This window comes from Halichoerus grypus, chromosome 6 (assembly GCF_964656455.1).
Source record: "Halichoerus grypus chromosome 6, mHalGry1.hap1.1, whole genome shotgun sequence".
Classification (NCBI taxonomy): Eukaryota; Metazoa; Chordata; class Mammalia; order Carnivora; family Phocidae; genus Halichoerus; species Halichoerus grypus.
Genome location: NC_135717.1, coordinates 132,592,954 through 132,614,965, shown reverse-complemented (window position 1 = coordinate 132,614,965; position 22,012 = coordinate 132,592,954). Strand labels below are relative to the sequence as shown.

At 37.7% G+C, this 22,012-nt stretch overlaps 1 protein-coding gene across 7 annotated transcripts in view; it reads right to left on the bottom strand.

The window, feature by feature from the left end:
- Window positions 1-22,012, bottom strand: part of FRS2 (fibroblast growth factor receptor substrate 2) — a 110,369-nt gene that overhangs the window by 13,230 nt on the left and 75,127 nt on the right. For 2 of the 7 annotated variants that reach the window (XM_036110387.2, XM_078076271.1), the window contains exons 3-4: window positions 11,497-11,597; window positions 2,669-2,763 (exon numbers count right to left, since the gene is read on the bottom strand). The exons of 2 other annotated variants lie outside the window; for them this stretch is intronic. The gene's annotated coding sequence lies outside the window, so the exon portion shown is untranslated. The remainder of the gene's footprint in view (window positions 1-2,668; window positions 2,764-11,496; window positions 11,598-22,012) is intronic. 3 more of the 7 variants (XM_078076273.1, XM_036110390.2, XM_036110391.2) reach the window with 2 other exon arrangements.

Sequence of the window (22,012 nt, the reverse complement as noted above, 5' to 3'; positions counted from 1 at the left end):
CCCGGGGCCCCTAGAAAATCATTCTTCTCCCTGCCACCTTCACGGGCTACCTGTTAAAGGCAGCACCTCCTGTGTTGTCAAGGATATGTGGGTGGGGGTACAACCTACTTGAAAACTCTATCCACACGAACTGTGTCAATTCAGTACAACAACAATTAATGAAAAGCCTAACATGTGACCCAAAAGCCTTGTATGCCATACTAAGGAGAATGGATTTTATCCTACACATGATGGAAAGCCAGCGAAGAATTTGAAGCAGGAAAGTGAGGTGCTCAGGACTTCATTTTAAATATATCCACCTGCAGAATAAATTTAAGTGGCAGTTCAGTTCAGAGAAGAAAAACCAGTTGGAGAACATCGAAAAATGAAATATGCTACAGACCTGACACCAGAACAGCAATACGAGGAATGAAGACAAAAAAAAGAGGAATTTTTAAACTATTCAGGGAGACCCGTCAGCAGCATGGAGCAGTTGGCTAGGCAGACAGGAAGGAAGAGGCGGTTTCCAGTGTGGCAGATGCTGGGTGCTGGTTCTATTACCTGAGACAGAAAACACCACAGTGGTCTTCAAGTGGAAGTGATGGTGGTTAGTTCAGTTTTAGACATGTTAAGTGGAGATTCTAGAGAACAACCAAATGGAGATATGCAACAGAGAGTTAAATACATGAGTACGGATTTGAGGAAGGAGGTAAAATACTGATACACACATGGTATTTGAAGTCATAAAACAGAAAACACTGCCCAAGGACAGTATAAAGAGGGGTCTACAGTTGGAATTCTGGGGAATTTCAATTCTAATTCTGGGAAATGTGGAAGTATTGAAAGAGAGGGAAGAAGTGAAGGAGAAAAAAAAAATCAAAATAGTACCAACTGAAAAAAGAAAGTGTCAAGAAGGAGGGTTCCACTCATGGTAGACTGGTAGAGGCAGAAACCAAACTGAAGTGAACAAATGGAAGATAAGGAAGTAGCCCCCCAGGAATGGAAAGTGCTCTTTCAAGAACAGGTTCAGAAAGGAAAGGGCAAAGTGCTTCAGTGCAGACAGACATGGTTTCAAAAGAAAATATGTTGCCTGAGTTATTTGTTTTCAGATGACATATTGATGCAGGTTTGTGATTAGTAGGTCAAGAAAGGTTAAAATTTTTAGGACAAAAAGCAAAGGAAAAAAATGTGCTACACGATGGATCAAGACAAAAGGGGAGACTGAAGAAGAGGAGTTGCAGGACCCAGAGAAGTCTGCCACTAGAAGTAGGAATGCCTTGTCCTCTGAGGAGAGAGGGAAGACAATAAGGATGGCTGGAGCATAGTAGAGAAGCTGAAGTAGGTAACACCTATCATCCTGAATGTCCTTTGTGAAATAGAAGGCAAGTCTGCAGGATGAGGGACTTGAGGAGAAGGCAGGATTATTCACAGAGGGGCTGCCCCAGAAAGGTAGCAGGATGATTAAGCAGGCTGCCCTGAGAGCTCAGCGAAGGCTGGAGAGGAAGATTATGCTGTGTTTGCAGCAGCGCTCAGCAGTTCAGAGGGCAGACCGTTCAGGTGACCCAGGGTCAGAGGGTTAAGAGGACAAGGAAATTAAAGGATATTGGCAATAACGGGGGTTTGAAATGATGGATCACCAGGTCTGGTCAGGACAGAAGTATAGAAAGAAGAGGCCTGATGAAATGGGGACAAAATGGAGGCAAACAGGAACAGGAGGCCTCAGTAAGGTTGAAGAACAGGCTTAGGAGGAGCGGGAGACTGAAACAGCTGAAACAATGGGAAGTTGTGGTCAATCTTCCAACACAGAAGGAGACTTTTTAAGGTGGCGTCTGATCCACATCTCTGAGTCCTCCTCCTGAACCACAAACTCCAAGGCAAGGGAAAAGGCAAAATCCTAGATATTCTGCATTTATGACCACCAGATTAATATTTGGAGACCACATCTGAGTTGTGTAAGACCTAATAATGTGCATTAATACTGTAAACACTTGATAAAAAACCACATGATTTCACCATCTTACCCAACCAAATTCATAACTCAGCAAAAACATAACTATGCTCTGAATTATATGTTAAAAAAAAAAAAAAGAAGCTAGCAGGAAGGGAAAAATGAAGGGGGGGAAATTGGAGGGGGAGACGAACCATGAGAGGCTATGGACTCTGAGAAACAAACTGAGGGTTCTAGAGGGGAGGGGGGGGGATGGGTTAGCCTGGTGATGGGTATTAAAGAGGGCACGTTCTGCATGGAGCACTGGGTGTTATACGCAAACAATGAATCATGGATCACTACATCAAAAACTAATGATGTAATGTATGGTGACTAACATAACATAATAAAATAAAATAAGTAACATTAAAAAAAATAAAAACTGTCCTCAAGGGGGAAAAAAAACGTAACTAAGCTCTCTCAAGAAAGCAACATGGGAAAGTAACCAAGGGTACATTCAAGAACAAAAGGTAGCTACCGTTTGGGAAGATCAATACTGCAGCAAGTTGGCTGAATATTTTAAATTCATAAACACTGCCTTAGTTTAATTAAAGCCATTTGTCCTTATTTGTTGGAGGTGACAGCAAGTCAGGAGGCAACATGACTGCATTCAAGAAAACATAACTAAAATCTCTTGTTTAAAAGAATATAATGTGAACTTAAAGTTTTTTCTTTTTTTTCCTACGGTAAACCTCAACTTACCTAGATCTGGCCATTAATATTCTTAGCCTCTTCTGCAGCATCAGGAGTTTAATCATACTTCAAAATACCATGTTTTCTTTGTTTGCTGACTTAATCTAGAAACAGAAAAAAGTCAGGAATTTCTTACTTCTTTTAAAACAATGATTTTCCTTATGAGACTTCTGGTAGCACTGTTCAATTAATCTATTTCAATAAACTCAAGTATAAAAATATAAGATTTATTTTTAAAGTGCAAATGACATGTATAGGTTATCATTCACACAGTCAAGTAAAAACGCTATCGTCTAAGTTCTAGGGTGTTTGGGTATCAGAAGCTTTAGAAGTCGCTGACTCTGATTCTCCACTACAGCTACGACACTGGACAAACCACTTCTCTACAGTCTCCTCGGCCATAAAATGAGAGGTCAGAATAAACCACCTCCGAAGTTCCTTTCCAGTTCTAATTTCACCGAGTGGCAGGCTAATTCTCCACTTCCAGTCACTTTTCTTAAACCTCACCGTCACTCCTCCTAAGAACAGACTCTTTAGAGTCCACCCACTGTACTTTTTTCATCTACAAGAGCCCTCCAGAACCAATCAGAGGACTCAGTCATCAGGAGACAGTCTAATATGAACAAGCATGCCACACAGTCACAGGATCATGATATACCTTACAGCAATAAATTACAATCTAGAGTTTCAAGAGATTGCAATGTGCTTTTGGGAAATTCCTGGTCAATCTAGTCCCTTTTTACAACACAGAAAAAATCAAACTCAAACATGGGTGCTAACATTTACTGAATAACTACACTGTATCAGGCATTAGGGGTTTTGCAAATAGTCTCATTTTAATCTATATATTAACTAGAGTTAACAAACGATTGATATCCAAAATGAACATTTTCAAATCATGAACCCACATGCACACAAAATTTTCAATTCTGGACTTCAAACCAATATACAAAATAAGCAGTTTGGCCAGGTGTTTGCTTGTGCCCCTCATAAGCTGCAGCAACACACCTGTTAGAGTGGGCAGCAACCCAGTGCTTCTGCCTTAACACACCCTTCTTTTCTCCAGAAGCTTAATATATATTATGCTTTGTCTTTGGCTTGTAAAATTATCTAGCTAATTCCAACAGAAATCATTTCTCTTATATGAATACATATTGTCTGTTCATCTCTCTCTTCTGGGAGATGTTAACCAGCCAATTAACTCAGAAAAATCTCTCTTCCTCTTTTTATTCATTCCATTTATAAGCATCTCACAACTCCCATCCTGAAATAAGTTTAATCATAGTAAATATTATTAAAAGAAGTGAGAGTGATCCTTCCATAATCCTAAATCAAGGAAAAGTCTTAAGTTTTGAAATGAAACATATTAAAGAATCAGTGTACCAAACCTACATGTTGGTTTTTGAAAATATTAAAAAGCATCCAACAAAATGTCTGAAAACTGATTCTGTCCCACATTTAGACTTTTTTCTTTCCCTAATTTTCTTTGAGTAAAATACACATAACATAAAATTTACCACCCTATTTTTAAGTGCACAGTTTACTCATGTTAAATATATTCAATACTGTTGTGCAACCACTATCCAGAACTTCTTCCTCTTACAAAATTGAAACTCTGTACCCATTAAACAGCTCATTTCCCCTCCCAGCTAATCCTGGCAACTACCATTCTACTTTCTGTTTTTATGAGTTTGACTACTCTAGGTACCTCATATAAATGAGATCATACAGTATTCACCTTTTTGTGCCTGCCTTATTTCACTAGGCAAAATATCCTTTTTTTTTTTTTTAAGATTTTATTTATTTATTTGAGAGAGAGAGAATGAGAGAGAGCACACGAGAGGGGGGAGGGTCAGAGGGAGAAGCAGACTCCCTGCCGAGCAGGGAGCCCGATGCGGAACTCGAACCAGGGACTCCAGGATCACGACCTGAGCCAAAGGCAGTCACTTAACCAACTGAGCCACCCAGGCGCCCTAGGCAAAATGTCCTTAAAGTTCATCCATGTGGTAACAGGTGTCAGAATTTCCTCTTAAAGGTTGAACAATATTCCATTTACACACACACACACACCAAATTTTGCTTATCCATTCATCTACTCATAGACATTTATCCACCTTTTGGCTACTGTGAATAATGATGCAGCTGTGAACATGAATGTACAAATATCTCTTTGAGACCATGCTTTCAATTCTCTTAATTTAGACCCAGAAGTGATATTGCTGACTACATGGTTATTTTTTTTTTTTTTTTTGAGCAACTGCCATACTGTTTTCCACAGCAGCTGCATCATTTACTTTCCCAATGGCAGTGGGCACACGAGTTCCAATTTCTCCACATTCTCAGCAACATGTTTTCTGTTTTTGCTTGTTGGTATCAGCCATCATAATGGGTGTGAGGTGGTATCTCAATGTAGTTTTGATTTGTCTTTCCTTAATAATTAATGATCTTGGGCATCTTTTCATGTGCTTATTAATCATTCATATATCTTCTTTGGAGAAATGTCTATTCAAGTTCTTGGCCTATTTTTGAGTTGGAATGTTCTTTTGTTTTGGACTTTAAGAAGTTCTCTATATATTCTGGATATTAATCCCTTATCAAGTATAGGGTTCGCAAATATTTTCTCCCATTCTATGGGTTGCCATTTTAGTCTGTTGAATAACTGTGAAGTCCAATTTGTCTATTTTTGCTTTTGTTGCCTCTGCTTCTGGTGTCATAACCCAAGAAAGCATTGCCAAATCCAATGTCATGAAGCTTTTGTTTAATGTTTTCTTCTAAGAACTGTATTGTTTTATGTGTTATATTTAGGTCTTTGATCCATTTGGAGTTAATTTTTATATGTGGTATTAGGTGAAGGTCCAAATTCATTGTTTCGCATATGGAAATCCAGTTTTCCCAGAACCATTTGTTGAAAAGATTGTCCTTTCACCATTGAATGGTAGTGGCACTTTTGTGAAACTTCAGTTGACCATATATGTGAGGTTTTGTTTCTGGGTTCTCTATTCTATTCCATTGGTCTTGTAAGTCTATCTTCATGCGAGTACCATACTGTTTTGATTACTGTAGCTCTGTAGTAAGTGAAATCTGGAAGTGTGAGTCATCCAGTTTTGCTATTCCTTTTCAAAAAATGTTTTGGCTATTTGGGGTCCCATGAGATTCTATATAAATTTTAGGATGGGTTTTTCTATTTTTGGGGAAAAAAATCATTGGAATTTTGATAGGGGTTGCACTGAATCTGCAGATCTCTGAATAGCACTGACATTTTAACAATACTACATCTTCTAATCCATGAACATGAGGTGTGTTTAGTTATGTATTCTTTAATTTCTTTCAGCAATGTTTTGTAGATTTTATTGTACGAGTCTTTTACCCCTTTGGTTAACTTAATTCCTAAGTATTTTATTTTTTTTAACGGCACTGTTCCAGTAAATGGAACTGTTTTTGTAATTTTCTTTCAGGTTGTTCATTGTTAGTATAGAGAAGCATAACAAATTTTTGCATATGGACTTTGTATGCTACTACTTTGTCGAATTCGTTTATTAGTCCTAAAATTTTTTTGCATGGAATCTTTCAATATTTTGTATGTCTGTTAGCTCTAGTTGGTTATGCCCTCTATTTCCTTACTTATAGTCTATCTATTATTATGAGTAGGGTACTGAAGTCTCCAACTACTATTGTAAAACTATTTCTGCCTTCAATTCTGTCAGTTTTTACCTTGTGTATTTTGATGGTCTATTAGGTACATAAGTGTTTATAATTGTTATACCTTCTTGCTCTATTGAATATTTTATTAATATATAATACCCTTCTTTGTCTCTTATAACTTTTTAATTTTATTATTTTTTAAAGATTTTATTATTTGACACAGAGAAAGCACATGTAGGGGGAGCGGGAGGCAGAGGGAGAGGGAGAAGCAGACTCCCCCCTGAGCAGGAAGCCTGATGCCGGGCTCAATCCCAGGACCCTGGGATCATGACCTGAGGAGAAGGCAGATGCTTAACCAGACTGAGCCACCCAGGCGTCCCTCTTATTACCTTTTTAAATTTAAAGTCTATTTTATCTGATATTAGTATAGCCACTCCTGCTTTCTTTTGGTTACTATTTGCATGTAATATATTCTTCCACCTTTTTACTTCCAATCTATTTGTCTTTGGATCTCAAGGGAGTCTCTTGTAGATAGGATATCGTTGGATCATGTGTTTTTATCCATTCTGCCAGTATGTCTTTTGACTGGAGAGCTTAGTGCATTTACAATTAGTTACCGATAAAGAAGGACTTCCGTCATTTTGCTATTTGTTTACTATATGCCTTAAGCTTTTTTTGTCCCTCATTTCCTATATTGCTGTCTTCTTTGGTGTTTAGCAGATTTGTTTTATAGTGAAATGTTTAAATTCCTTTCTAATTTTTTCTGTGTATATTCTATAGCTATTTTCTTTGTAGTTACCATGGGGATTAGATTTCACATCCTAAAGTTATAATGGTCCAATGTGAATTTATCCTAGCTTAACATCAATAACATACAAAACCTCTGCTCCTTTACAGCTCCATCCCCACTCCTTTCAGTTATTGATGTCCCAAACCTACCTTTATATATACACTGTGTGCCCAAATACATAAACTAATCATTCTTTTAAAGGTATTAGTCTCTTTTTTAAAAAAATATTTTATATATTTATTTGAGAGAAGAGAGAGAGAGAAAGAGAGCACGAGCTGGGGAGGGGGATGGGTAGAGGGAGAGAGAGAAGCAGACTCCTAGCTGACCAGGGAGCCTGATGTGGGACTCGATCCCAGGATCCTGGGATCATGACCTGAGCTGAAGGCAGACACTGTATTAGTCTCTTATATAGAAAACAAAAGAATTACAAGCCAAAATTACAATACTAGCTTTTTCTCCCCTTTAAAATGTATTAGTTTCTTAATCATGTAGAAAACAAAAAGTACAGTTATAAATCTTTGTTACAATAGTACTAGCTTTTCTAACTCCCCTGTATTTATCTTTAGTGAGATCTTCATTTCTCCATATGGCTTCAAGTTACTGTCTAGTGTCCTTTTGTTTCACCCTGCAGGACTCCCTTGCACATTTCTTACAGGGCAGGTCTAGTGGTAATGAACTTCTTCAGCTTTTGTTTATCTGGGAATGTCTTAATTTCCCCCATCACTTTTGAAGGACAGTTTTGCCAGATACAGAATTCTTGGCTGACAGTTTTTTTTCTTTTAGCACTTTGAATATATAAGCCCACTGCCACCTGGCCTCCAAAGTTTCCAATGAGCAATTTGCTAATAATCTTATTGACGATCCCTTGTATGTGATGATTTGCTTCTCTCTTGCTGTTTCCAAGATTCCTTGTCTTTGGGGTGTGCCAGGGTGGCTCAGTTGGTTAAGCGTCTGCCTTCAGCTCGGGTCATGATCTCGGGGTCTTGGGATCGAGCCCCAGGTTGAGCTCCCTGCTCAGCTGGGAGCCTGCCTCTCCCTCTCTCTCTGCCCCTCCCCCCCACTTGTGCTCTCTCTGTCTCTGTCTCTCTCTCAAATACATGAAATCTTAAAAAAGAAAAGATTCCTTGTCTTTGGCTTTAGGAAGTTTAATTATAATGCATCTTGGTGTGTGTCTCTTTGAGCTAATCTTCTTTAGAGTGCAAAGAGCTCCCTGGATATTTATATTCATGTCTTTCATCAAATTTGGGAAGTTTTCAGCCCTATTTCTTCAAATATTCTCTCCTCCCCTTTCCCTCATCTCCTCTAGCACTCCCATAATATGTATGTTGCTCCACTTGACTGTGTCCCACAGCTCTCTCAGACTCCGTTCATTTTTCTTCAATCCATTTTCTTTCCATTCCTCAGACTTGATAAAATTTCCATTGTCCCATCTTCATGTTTGCTGACTTTTTGTTCTGCCTACTCACAGCTGCCTTTGAATCTACTGAATTTTTCATTTTAGTTATTGTAATTTTCAGCTCTAGAATTTCTATTTGATTTCTTTTTGTTTTCTCTTTATTTAAAGGTATTTTTTGTTTTCTACATTTTCCTTTAGTTCTCCGAGCATCTTTAAGACTGTTGTTTTCATCTTTCTGTAATATGTCTGTCATCAGGACTTTTTCAGGGACAATTTCTGTTGATTTATTTTTTTCCTTTAGATGGACCATACTTTCTTATTTCTTTGTATGCCTTGTGATTTTTTTGCTGAAAACTGGACATTTTAATCTAAAAATATGGTAATTCTGGAAATCAGATTCTCCCCTTTGCTGTTTTTTGTGATTGTTTTTATTTTATTGATTGTTGTCGGCTGGCTCTGTGCCAACAGTCAGCCTGACAGGTGAACTTAAGGTCTTGTCTTCTCAGATCTTTTCTGGGCCTTTTTCTGGACATGTGAGGTCACCTTCAAATTTTCCCTGTATATGCAGTTGTTTTTGAATGTTGTAGTCTTTAATGTCTGTTTCCCAAAAGGGAAAAAAGAGAAAAATGAATGGGGCAAAAGAAGGTGCTAGTCCTTTAAAATCCTAGAAGTCACTTTAGCTGGAGGGGAGGGGCTTGCAACAATGGGGGAAGGTGCAACAACAATGGTTGGTTGCCCACTTCTTTGTGTGAACCTCTGTGATCAGAAGCAGCAATCAGTGACCCAAGCACAGATCTCTGACATTTGGAAAAGAGGATCTTTTCTGCCTATCTTGGCTCTCACAAGCTGGGTATAAGCTGCACAGGGCTGGGAGGAAAAGATGGGTAGCTGTGCTAAGAGCTGAAACTGACTGAAATTAATCGCAATTTATGTCCAAGCCTTCTGGCACATGCAAGTCTTCAATAACTTCAATAACTTGGAAGTACCAAAGCAGCTATGAAGGATTCTGCCAGTGCAACTGCTGCCTAGGTGGGGAGATAGATTACTGATGCTTCCTGTTCCACCATACTTTTTGAGTATCAATATATATTTAGTTTTATCATTTTATTTCCTTGATTATTAGCACTGCCAAAGTATTGTCAAGTTTTTACTTGCTTTTACTGCTTTTCCAATGCAAATATTCAGCATGTCAGTTGTATCAGGGATTAAAAGACTTTATGGGCTTCATTCAAAAGGATACTTTCTATACCAAAACACATTCTGAGTTCCAAATAACTGATATACCACAGCACTCCTGGAATGAACATAACCCAAATGGATCACAGGTGTCCTGCATTTGACTCTGAAACATGAATGCTTTAGAGACTATCCATGACTTGTTAACTGTCTTTGGTTTCCTCCCACTAGCAAAAGGCTTAGAACCAAAAGGTGATTTGGAGGTAGTGAGAGGAAAGAGGTAGCTATAGACATTATATGGAGCTATAATCTTGCTGTAACATGGATGTTACTTTGTAAAATAGGTATATCAGATCAACTATGACTCCATACTCAAGAAGAATACAATGATTTTACACGAAAATTATCAAGAAGCTAAAAATTATACTAAATATTATCTATTAACACCTTATTTTTCTATAGCAAACTGATTTTAAAGCCTTCACTGTACACTAGACATAGATTCATTTGGATTATCTCAATCTATACAACCACCCTATGAGGTAGGTACTATCATTATATTTGTGTTCCGAATGAGGAAACCAAGGCTTGAATAAGTTAGGTAGCTTTCCCAAGGTATCAATAGCTGATAAGAGAAAGAGCCAAATTAAATCCAAATCTGACTCCAAAGCCCAAGCTCTTATTAATTAATATGTATAAAAAGCTTAAACCAGTGCACGGTATATAGCAAGCAATTAGTAAATGCTAGCCACTGAAATAATAACAATAATTTATTTTAAAACAATGTTTTAGATGGCAGTCAGTCAACCTTTCTGTGCCTAAATTTCCTCATTTATAAGATTAGGATACCTATTTCACAGAGTTATTGTGAAAACCAAATAAATTCTAGCTATCAAAACATTTAGAAAAATATATAGTGTTTAAAAAGACAAGGAATTATTATATCACCACTACAGGTAAAATCCTGTCTCTTGTATTACAAAGGAGCCTTTTGCACTATAAGCACAGAAGCCTAAAAGTTAAGCACTATCCTCATAACAAGAGTTACATTAATAAATTTAGTAAAGCTGTCTTAAATTATTCCAATATGATTCTTGCAGAATGACAAGCAAAGAGAACACTGAACTCTATTCATGAGTGTGATTATAAATTTGGTGCTTAGGAAGGTGTATTTGCTCTTTCAGTTCACTAGCACTAAGGGTGAATTTGGCTTATTCTACAGTAGTTCTGTTCAAATGTAGCCAGGATAGAATATCTATAGTTAGAAGCATAGCAATATAACTCTAAATTTGGGGCACAGCTAACTGCCACATTTAATTACATTAAAACAATCAAGAGAATGACATTCAAAAACCGTGTTCTTTATGTCAGTGGTCTGACTGGTTATTGGTTATGTATTCATTTCCTGCTTATTCTTAACACTGCTATGGATTTTTTATTCTTTATATTATTCTGAAGAAGAGTTAAGAAACAAACAAACAAACAAACAAAAAACAAGCTAAGGGGAGAGATTTCTCAGTATATTCTGCTAGTCACCAAAACCAGAGCCATTCTGAGAAAGGTAAGGACACCTGCAACATAGTTTCCTTGTTAGCTGAAAACTGAAGTACACACAAACACACAAAACCAAAAAAGTACCCAACTATTTTTTAAGCATCTATCCATGAATATGGTTGTATCTGCATATTCCTAAGTCCATATAAGGAGATTTTTCTTCCTTTAGGTTTTTTATTTTACTAGGGACTATGTTGGTGAACTACTTTGCAATTCATAAAGATCTAACCACACCACCCTCCTTTTTAAATTCTTCAAAAAATCAATTACATTACTTACACACTTCAATATCTGGTACTTTATTTTCTGGAAACTCTTTATGTCTAATCTAAATTCCTGGTACTGCAATTTAAACCAGATTCCTCTCATTTCTGTTTTCTCTGTAAGAGATAAGTAAAACCAGCATGATCAAGAAAACTTAAGCACATACTTATGTATATTTAAACTGTTAGCAATTCATTTTCCTGTGGATAAATCTAAAATATTAACAAAGTAACATTTCCTTATTTCATATATAGTTGTTTGACTAAAGCTAGCAAAAAATTACTTAGTAGGTAATAATAATTTGTAAATAATTATCAATATTAAGGAGAGAATAAAAGAATAAAAAATTGAGCCCATTAATTTTTCCATCTTCACATTGAAGCATTCAACAAGTATTTCCTGAGCACCAATTCTCTTTGCCAGGCACTGAGTTAAATGCTAGAAAGAAGATACAGACATATTCCCTGATTTCAAGGAGTTTACTGTGTAGTGAGGGAGACAGACAAGAAAATGAAAACAATGAGTTACAAGCCCATAGGCCAGTGCCATCAGAACATCTCACAGCAGAAGGAAAGACAAGTGACAAGAGGCCTCCTGAGAAAGGTAACCTCTAAGTCAAGTACTAAAAGATTGAGGGGAGTTTGCTAGGGCAAGGGGAATCCAGATCAAGAAGAGTGCAGGCAAAAGCACAGAAGCATAAAAGGATATGGCCTGCTCCAGACACAGCAAATAATTCCTTACAGCTGGAATGTAGGGTATGCATGGGAAAATATTAAGAGATAGGTAGGAAGACAGGCTCGTGCCATTTCATGAAGGGCCAGTTTGCTCTTCCATAGTTCACATTCTCCTTTATAATCTTGAAGATGCCACTAATGTCTTACCAAAATACTGTCCTATAGAAGCTGAAAATCTAGAGTCTGTACAAGGAGATCTTCTAATTCCTAAGAATTAATTCCTAAGAATACAATTAATAGTGTTTTACTGTTGTCTATGATGCCCAAAGTCTAACCTATCAATCACAGCATCCATCTATAAACATAAGCATTCTCCCAACAACATCTAGACCTGCCTACAGTGAATGTCACTATAGGATGATGACCTAAACCTCAGCTACTCCTTCAAGACCCTAAAAAAGTTACCCACTTTAACCTCATATTTCACACTGAATTTGAAAAAGTCATTTTCAATCATACATTCTGACTTTTAAGAATGAAATGAAAGACTCTATAGCTGTATCTTTACCATTTATCTATCAACAATTGTATGTGTGCACTTAGCAAAGAGTCACAAAATGGTACTAAAATGGCTTGATAAAAATAAAACAAGTGAGGGCGCCTGGGTGGCTCAGTTGGTTAAGCGACTGCCTTCGGCTCAGGTCATGATCCCAGAGTCCCGGGATCGAGTCCCACATCGGGCTCCCTGCTCAGCGGGGGGTCTGCTTCTCCCTCTGACCCTCTTCCCGCTCGTGCTCTCTGTCTCTCATTCTCTCTCAAATAAATAAATAAAATCTTTAAATAAATAAATAAATAAATAAATAAATAAATAAATAAATAAAACAAGTGAAATATTAAAATGGAAGATGATATAAAACACCACTTTGCCTTTAATTATACTGCTCATAATTCAATCCTGGAGTGATCTATAACCTTGGAATATACTTATACCTAGAAACCCTGGTGATGAAATTTATACAATTAGGTCTGAGTGTCCATAATACCTGACCTAAGATATAAAAACAGAACTACAGATGTACAAACCCAGCAGATGAGTCACTCTGCCTTAGCTAACTCAATAATGTAATCAGTACCAATGGCAACAATCCCAGCACCTTCAATCATAGGAAAAAGTATCATCAACCTTGGGAACTCTCAAAAAATTCTCAGTTTAGTACTTTATGTTGTGACATAAAAATATGTACAAGGAAATCAAATACCATCCTCCAGTAACATCAAAGTGATGAACATTCTATATAACAGATTGCATAGCTCTCTCCACTAAAAATCCACAGACTGCACCACAGAAAGAAGACATATAATTGTAAGATAGCAGTAAGAAAGTCTAGGCATTCTCCAGAAAAGATCTATCACTAACTCTGAAAATTGGAATAAATATATTTGATCTTACAGAGCTAGTGCATTCAATTTTCTCTAAGTACTGTATATCAGAATTCCATGTTCATATTCTTCAACTCAGTCATTTCTATATATTAATTCATACAACTGTGTCAAATTAACAAACGATTGCTTAACCCTCATAATAAACCTCTAGTTTATAAATTTCCCAATAGAGAGTAGTTTACTAGCCCAGATTGAACTCTAGCATAATAAATATTTAACCTATGAGGTTTCACTAAACAGAGCAACAATAAGAGGTAAAACCTAAATATGAATTTTACAGTATTTTGCTTAGTAGGGTACACCAAACAGTTCTTAAAAGGCATCTGGCTTAATTCTGTGAAACAACAAAACACTAAATGCAAGCCACTCTACCTTCAAACCTCGTGTTAAATATGAAACTTACTCAGTATCAATCAAGTTGTAAATATCTACAAAATAATACAAGACATGCAAGAAAATCTCTAGGTATCTTCGCTTTTTCTATTATATGCTTAACCTAGAACTAAATAAACATTAATGAAGGATATCAGAAAAGGAAATAAAGTGGTAATTTTCAAAACTGAATATTTAAGTGTATAGGGAGAATATACCCTAAATCTGTATTTCCAAACACAGGTGGGTATCATGCTAGTACTAGACTCATATTAAAAGGCTAAATATCGGTTTGTGTATATAAAATGTACACATACAATCTGCCTAAAGTAAGGTTAGGCAAATGCCACGCAACTCTAAATAACCTTCAAAACAAACTGCTTCATGAATAATTCATCAGTTTCTGCATTTAACTCAACCTAAAATGCTCTTAAACTTATTCTCAAAGGAAAATAAGCTTGATTATTTTCTCCTTTTAGAGCAATGTATTCAAAATTACTGTTATAATCTAGCATTAAAATTACCCGATTCAAGTACACCACTAAAAAAAATGGTTGGTGTGTGTGTTTTCTAACACTCCTCAACCTCACAAAATGCCACCCAACACACAAGGCTAACCAGAAATATTTACATCAGAGCACATCTATCCATTTGATGAGCTCTTATAGGGCCATTAACAAGCATTGCTTAAAGAACACTTAATGACAAAAAAAAAAAATGTTCATGGTATAAAGTTAAGCAGAAAATAAGAAAAAAACTGTTCTTTTAAAATACAATATGGTAGCCAGTGTTAATTTCTTAGTTTTGAAGTATGTACCATAGTTTGGTAAGATTAACATTAGGGAAGGCCAGGTAAAGGGCATATGAGAATTTCTGTACTATCTTTCCAACTTTTCTGTGATTCTAAAATTGTTCTGTAAAAATAAAGTTTATGTTAAAAATTACTCTTTGTGCCCAGCAGCAAATATAAGAGGCTTCTTGTTTTAAAAAATAACACTCACACTTATTTTTTTCTCTCCCACCCCTACACACAACACATAAACCCAGAAAAAAAGACTAGACTAAAACACACTAAAATATTAACATTTGTTCACTGGCAGTAGGATGAAAAGCAAATTTTTCTCTTTATATTTTCTACAGTGAATTGCTTTTATAATCAACAATAAATTATTAACTAAAAAATATACAAATCAATACTTTATTAAAAACTTCTTTTGAAAGAAAAGTTATAAATGTCTAAGCAGAGCCCAAAGGCAGACTGCATACAAAACAGGTTAGGGCAGAGTGTGAAGGATGCAGTGGCCAAGGGAAATTGCCAGGAGTATTTAAGTAGGCATAACCTAATTAGTAAATGCTGGAAACCTGCCAATACACAGAACTTAACATCCACTCTGAGGCTAAAGGTGCTCACAGCCAGCAAAGTTGTGCTCAGAATTCACATGTCTTAGAGGAATGTCCTGAAAGGCTCCCGTAATACTAAGGATTTGTGGAGATATATAGCTTGCGTTTATTTCAAACAAAAATAATGCAGTTGGGGATGCCGGGCTAGCTCAGTTGGTGAAGCATGTGACTCTTGATCTCAGGGTTGTGAGTTCCAGCCCCACATTGGGTGCAGAGATTATTTAAACAAATAAAATCTTAAAAAAATAAATAATAACAGGGCTCCTGGGTGGCTCAGTTGGTTAAGCGACTGCCTTCGGCTCAGGTCATGATCCTGGAGTCCCAGGATCGAGTCCCCCATCAGGCTCCCTGCTCAGCAGGGAGTCTGCTTCTCCCTCTGACCCTCCCCCCTCTCATGCTCTCTCTCATTCTCTCTCTCAAATAAATAAAATCTTAAAAAAATAAATAAATAATAACAATGCAGTTGGACATCTGGTGCACAACTGCCCACTGAGAGCTTCTAGAAACATTCTTCAGTACCATGATGTGCTCTTTAGGTATTTCTCCTCTACTTTTTTCCTTCTCTAGCACCTTCCTACAACCTATGCCCAACCCTTAGCCCTAAGGCCTACAAATGTAACTCCAGAATGATCAGGATCTAGAGACCATGGGATTACACAATCAAATCCTATTTCAGATGTCTGAAAGGTATCATAAAAGTTATTATTCTGATACCTTCAGGGCAAAATATGTTCTAGAACTCCATTAAGCAATAAGAGGGGAAACTAAGTCAATAACAAATGTTTCCCACTCAAAAATGAAAAAATAAAATACATTTTGTCCCTTAGAGGAAGTGCCAGTAGAATCAAACAGACTGCATTTTGATAGAGTTTCTTCCAAGCTGTAATCAGGCTGATTTACCTGTAGCAGGCTGGCTGTCCCTACTAAACTAGCACGATGCGGCCAGTTCCGGGTTTTGTGGCATTTTTTAAAAAGTTTTTTAATTCTTTGTTTATGGTCACCCTCATTCTCAGCTGATAGTACAGCAGGTCCTAGAACTGTCACTTAATCATGCATGTGCATTTTTTTTCACTCTTGAATCCTTGTGGACTCTATAATCGGATAACTAAGCCTATTAAGAATAGGTGCAAAATAAAGCCCTGTACTCAGAGACAAAGGAATATTTTATGTTAAAATACATGGTATTTACTTCATGAGCTTTATTACAACAATTTTAAGCATTAGAAGCCTTTTTTGCTTACTTTCTAGTCGTAGTTATGTTTAAGAAAATAGAGGTGACCAGAAAAAGATCCTCAGGTATGGAGGCCACAATAACAATGTATTACTGCTGTTGTTATTATTTTGAATACCAATGAAGATACATACTGTTTTTCATCAAAGCTAAGACACAACTGAGTTTAAGGCTGATATTTTATACACCACTAAGAAAAAAAGGTGCCAACTGAACTATGACACGCCACTGATTGTAAGAGACACCTAAATTTCTATTAATAAAATTGGAAAAAGTCTCTTAGAATCAAAGAAGTAGGGGTGCCTGGGTGGCTCAGTCGTTAAAGCGTGTGCCTTCGGCTCAGGTCATGATCCCAGAGTCCTGGGATCGAGCCCCACGTTGGGCTCCCTGCTCCATGGGAAGCCTGCTTCTCCCTCTCCCACTGCCCCTGCTTGTGTTCCCTCTCTCGCTGTGTCTCTCTCTGTCAAATAAATAAATAAAATCTTAAAAAAAAAAAAAAAGAATCAATGAAGTATAGGATACAGTCAATGAAAACTATCAACTCATTACAAATGACACTAGGGAAGTATGTTAAAAATCTTTTCTTTGCTCCCTCCCAGATGCTAGAAGATCATTAGAATCAAGTGACAGGATTTCAGAGTGTCCAAAACCCAATGTTCTTTTAAGCCTAGATAAATATTTGTCTAGATTACAATCTTTCAGTGCAGACTGCTGGGTACTCTTTTCTTCATTCTTCAAATGGGGAAATGAAGTGAAAAAATGAATCAAAATTTTACTAAAAGCCAAATTTAGAATTTTTAGCTTCCCTGTCTACCACTTTAATTAACAAAGACAATATGCACTCTTTCCCTAAAGGTTTCATTGGTTTGTTCTCCTTCAGTTTTACCTTGATCTTAAACTCAGGATATCAATCATCCAAGGTCAAGGTAATTCTGAAGAGCTATCTTCAAAAGTACAGCTAAGATCACTGGGGATATTCCCTTTGAGCACAACTTATGATAAAATATAATTTTAAAGCAATGGTGAGAATATTTCTTTCTTTTTTAAAGGCAAATGTGGAGGAAACAAATGTCTACAGAAAACAGTGAGAATTTCTAAGATGTTTTACTCTGTCTCACTTTCCCAATACTTTTTCACCAGTTCTGGCTGAAAATCTATCACTTTAACTCCTTTTTTAAAAAGAAATCTGTGAACTTAATTAATTCAACGGTTAGCTACAAAGAATATTAGTCTCATATAATTAGGTACATGTAACATTCTTGTCAAAGCCTTGCAAGTTTTCTACATGCAAACTGCAAATGTGAATTCTCTGAAACTAAGAGCCCTGCTAAATAAGGCAGAATGCAGCTAAGGCAAGATTTTAATTCTCATATAATTGATAAATGGCCTAAGACAGCTCTGCTTTCTTAATATATTTTAATATACCACATCAGAATCTAAAATAAAAGGCTTTGTTTCTAGCATTCTCAATTCCTCCAGCAGAAGGCAGTATCAATCTCTGATAAGGCCAGCAAGGCAGCATGACAGAATGAAAATATCCTGGGCTTTAGGGCAACAGAAATCTGAATACTTATCTAACCTCTCTGAATCTATGTTTCCTCATAGGTAAGTTAAAAACACCACCACCACCTACCTCATAAGGTTGTTACAGGTTTGGAGGCTGTGGCAGTAATAACAATTGGGGGCAGGGTCTGAATTAGGGTAGTGAACAATGAAAATGGAAAAAGATGGATTAGAGCAAAATATGAAAGTCAGCATCAATAACACCTGATGACTGATTAAACTGGGAAGGAAAGCAAGACTCAAAGAATGTACATTCACTGACCTGGGCTGGGGAATACAGGAAAGACACAAGGTTTGGAGAAGCAGGTAAGCTCAGTTTTGAACACATTGCGATGCCCATGAGACATCTAAGTGGGAACAGGCAACAGGCAAACAGAAATACAGGTACAGAGGTGGGAAAAAAGATCTGAGATGGAGATATAAATCTAGGTCGTCAACTTATGGATGCAAGGCATGGGACAAGATGAGACTGCCCAGTGAGAAGAAAAGACCTACAGAAACTCAGAAACACCAATATTTAAGGGAACTGCAGAGGAAGGGAAGTCCACAAAACAGATTGGACACGCACTGTCCAAGAACGCAAAAGAAAATCTCGAAGAGGGTCCTATCACAAAAGCCTAAGGAACAGAATGATTTGAGGCGAGATGGGATAAGAAGCAGTGTCTCATCGGTAAGATTGCAGAAACCATGGAAAGTTCATTTGAACAAAAGAATATTTAGCAGTAAAGAAAAGCAAAGCAGAAACAGTCAGCTGTCATCAAATTTCTTTCTGCTTCATGGAATAAGAGACTTCACTTGCTCCTGAAACAGAAATTAGACCAAAGCACAGAAGTCTGTGAGAATAAAACAGACTTCATCTTCTAAAAAGAACGGAGTTCCCAGTCACTAGCAAGGTTCAGTAGATTCCACTACTGGTCAAGAAGTTGATGAGATGACTTTGACCTTTTTTTCAACTGAAGTAATTTTCAAGGACTAAAGTACATCTGAAACACCTGCATTAAAAGAACAAAGGTAAAGATACAACAAAAAAGCTCTTAAATATTTAGAAATATAAAGTAATGGCTCTATGAAGTTTTAAAAATCATTTTCAATTAATTCTAAGAAAAAAGAGAAAGGCTTTTTTTTTAAATTTATTTAATTTAGAGAGAGAAAGAGTGTGTGTGTGTGTGTGTGTGTGTGTGCACATGAGCAGGTAGGAGGGATAGAGGGAGAGGGAGAAAGAGAATCTCAAGCACTCTACTGAGTACAGAGCCTGACATGGCGCTCAATCTCACAACCCAGAGATCATGACCTAAGCCGAAATCAAAAGTCAGACGCTTACCCAACTGAGCTACCCAGGCACCCCAAGAAAGGCATTTTTAACCTTCTGAGTCCAAAATAAAACATTTAATATGATATAAAAACCTGTAGAAAGTCATCCAAGATGGTGGCATAGGAAGAGCCTGAACTTACTTCCTCCTGTGGACACACCAAATCTACAGCTACATATGAAAAAATTCCCATTAAAAAAGAACTGAAAACTAGCCCTCTGAACAGCTCCCTCCAAAAGGGATAAAAGGGCCACATCAAGTTAGGTAAGTGCGGCAGAGACATGGTCTCACCAACTATCCTACCTCCTCACCCCCCACCACAACCACCCACAGTAAGAAGTAATCTCACAGTCTGGAGCCTCTCCCCAAGGAGTGAAAAGTCTGTACACCACTTCAGGCACCCCAACCCTTGGGATTCATACCAGAGAGACAAGTCCCCAAAAACATCTGGCTCTGGAAACCAATAGGGTTTATGTCCAGGGGCCCTGGGAGCTGTGGGGATCCTGAGATACTCCTTTTGAGGGGCCTGTGGGTGGACTCACTTAACCCTGGATCCCGTGCAAAAGCAGCAGTTTGACAGGTAACTGAATTATATGTGAAGGAGACGTATTTACTAGTCTTAAAGTATCTGCTAGAGGAGCAAGAACCAGTTGGGACTTTCTCTGGGGAGAAGAGGTATGAGCAAGTGCCATTTTTGTACTCTCCCTCTACCTTACCATTGCAGGCAGGCACATGCGGACACGGCCTTGCCAAAGCCACGGGCATGCCCCACCCCAAAGTTCTTTCCTTGCCTTGCTAAAACTGCAGGCTTGTTCTATCCTTGGCACTCTCTAGCAGTCTCATAAAGCCCACGGGTGAACACAGTCCACACAGGGGATGCCCCTTGACCACCTGGCCCTGGAAGCCAAAGGGCTTGCATTTCTGGACTCCACAGGACTATAAATATCAGAAACACAGTTCTAGGCAGGTTATTACACCCAAGGCACTGCACAAACAGCAAACAGAAACACACCCTCAGTACCAGGAGGTACAGGCTTCAGGTGTGCCACACACCTAGAGGTTACAGAGGTGCTCTCAGGGAACGTAAGCAGGGAGGCACCATCCGTGTGCCCTCCCTTGGCTGCACCACAGATCACTGGTACTTCCCAGAAACGAGCTTACCGACTCCTCTGAAGCCCGGATTTTTGCAACTGTGGCCCAGGGGACACCTCCAGATCTGCTGGTCTGGAAGTCAGCAGGGTTTATGAACTGCAGTCCCTCAGTACTGTATACATTTGCATACTTTAAAAGCCTGAGGATCTGGCTTCCAATTGGCCTGAAACCAGGTACTGATTGAGATCACTCCCTCTGGAACACTGGCAGGTCTTGGCACATCCTCATCAACTAGGACCTGCTGAGAGTAAATCAGGCTACCCAGACAATCACAAAGGTTTGAGAAACAACCAAGAGCTAGAGCAAGGTTGAACAATAGGTTCACCTAGGTTCATCATCTACACAAGGCCACTCCTTCAAGACTGGGAGAGATAGGTGATTTACCTACTACATAGAAACAAATACAGAAAGACAAGCAAAATGAGGAAACAAAGGAATATGTTCCAAATGAAAGAACAAGATAAAACCCCAGGAAAGACCTTAATGAAACAGAGATAAGTAAGATAATTTACCTGATAAAGAGTTCAAAGTAATGGTCATAAAGAAGCTCACCAATCAGGAGAAGAATGAATGAACACAGAGAGAACTTCAACAAAGGGATGGAAAATATAAGAAAGTACCACAAAGAAGTCACCAACCTGAAGAATATACTATGAACTGAAAAACACACTAGAAGGGTTCACCAGCAGACGAGATGAAGTAGAAGAAAGGATCAGTAACCTGGAAGACAGAGCAGTGGAACTCACCCAAAGAGAGCAGCAATCAATCAATCAATTAAAAGTGAGGATAGCTTAAGAGACCACTAAGACAAAACCAAGCAAACCAACATTCATATTATAAAGGTCCCAGAAGGAGAGGAGAGAAAGAGAAAGGGGCAGAAAACTTACTTGAGGAAATAATGGCTGAAAGCTTCTCTAGCCTGGAGAAGGAAACAGACATCCAGGTATAGGAGGCACAGAGAGTTCCAAATAAGATGAACCCAAAGGGATCCACACCAAGACACATTATAATTAAAATGTCAAAAGTTAAAGATATGGAATCTTAAAAGTAGTAAGAGAAAAACAACTTGTTACATACAAGGGGAACCCTAATAAGATTGAATTTTCAGCAGAAACTCTACAGGCCAGAAGAAAGTGGCATGATATATTCAAAGTGCTGAAAGGAAAAAAGTTCCAACAAAGAATATTCTACCCAGGCAAGGATATCATTCAGAATTGAAGGAGAGATAACAAGTTTTCCAGACAGGCGAAAGCTAAACTGACCTTACAAGAAATGTTAATGGGACTTATTTAAGCTGAAAAGAATAAGGAAAGAATAATAAGAAAACACAAAGTAAAAATCTCACTGGTAAAGGTGAAAACACACAAAAGTAGTAAAATTAATTA